This window comes from Austrofundulus limnaeus, unplaced genomic scaffold (assembly GCF_001266775.1).
Source record: "Austrofundulus limnaeus strain Quisiro unplaced genomic scaffold, Austrofundulus_limnaeus-1.0 Scaffold5, whole genome shotgun sequence".
In the NCBI taxonomy this organism is placed as follows: domain Eukaryota; kingdom Metazoa; phylum Chordata; class Actinopteri; order Cyprinodontiformes; family Rivulidae; genus Austrofundulus; species Austrofundulus limnaeus.
Window position 1 is genome coordinate 1,645,799 of NW_013952407.1, and position 1,589 is coordinate 1,647,387.

Genomic DNA, 1,589 nt, shown 5'->3' on the forward strand with positions numbered 1-1,589 from the left:
TCTTCATTCGGCCCAGACACCTGACCATACCTAAAGGTGTGTTTAGGGAAGTGTAAAACTGCATGTTTCATACCCATCTACAGGCAGATATTTCCTCTGCCCCTGGCTGGGCTGCTGGATTTGGGCCATCATGTGGGGTGGGGGGTGCCTAAACCATTTGTGCATACCAGGAACTAGACTGAGCAATCCGTTCAGGTTGAGTGACTCTAAAATTTCTACACAAGGTGTCTTAATGAGTGATGATTAACTTTTTTGTGTTCGGAAACAGACGCCCGCCAGCTGCAGCTTGTTTCCCAGCACAGCAAATCCTGGCAGCATGAGTTGTACTGATAAAACTCAACTGGCACCCGCTTCTAGAAGACGACTTTATGAGTTTTGCAGCAGCCCACTCGAAAACTCACTTTGTCGGATATATAAAGGCAAACAGTTTACCTCCATCTATCCCCGCTTGCATTCCAGTACACTCCAGACACAGTCTGCCATGCTGTGACCTCCCAGGCTTCCATAACAGTCACTCAGGAGTGGACTTCTTCGCTAGCCCACACATACTCTCTGCATGAAAGAGATGACAAACGTTGGCCTTTGCCACGTGCGTTCCCTGTGTGTTACTGATGCTGTCTCTGGCTTCCAGGAGACTAGACAGCAGGCAGCTGCATGTCTCCACACTGTCAGACAATAGTGGGCAGGCACACGTTTCAGGGTAGGGGTGAAAAGCTCATGAGTGTGTGTGATTTTTTTTTTTCTGGTGGGGGAGTTGTGTCTAATGAGAGTTCAAAAAGCTCATTAAGTGCATACCAAGTGAAAAAAGGAGATTGCTATGACTGTGCCATAGCCTACTGACCTGAAGTCAGGAAACATGCAAAGCCGCATACAAAACACACCGACGCCTTTCACAAGACCTTTCGCTTGGTTTAACATACTAATGTGATAGCAGCACAAAAATAGCACTTGGATTTTCTCACTTGTATTAAACCGCCACACGCTGTTGCTTAATAAATGCCAGAACCAGTGCAGAAATGCGAGTGCTGCTAGGTAGAGGGTCAATCTGAATATTTGCTTTTTATTGATCACAACAATTTAGATCACGAGAACATTAAACTAGCATTAAAACTGTGTGAATCATTTTATATTAGATGTCCCAACAGATATGATTTTAAAGCTAACAGAAATAAAAGATATACTACACATTTTTTTATATACCATGGACGGGTTATTTTGTGCCATCAAGTAAAACGAGATTTAGTTTCTGTTAGCAAGAATAACAAACTTTTCAAATGGTTTTAAGAGTCTCTTGCCAGAGGAAAAGTCCTGACAGCTGGTTGTGAAGTCAAAGTTTTCACCATGCTGCATAGGATGATTGTGAATTTGGGGGCGTGGGGGGTCTGAGTCAGCCTGGGTGGGTTAATGGTCATGGACCATGTGGAATTTGGCCCTTTGGCGAAGGAAGTCCCTGTACCGCTCCTCACAGGACCTCCTAGTTTTGTATGGAAAAGCATGACCTGTTTCCTGAGTCACTGGTGTGTGTGTGTGTGTGTGTGTGTGTGTGTGTGTGTGTGTGTGTGTGTGTGTGTGTGTGTGTGTGTGTGTGT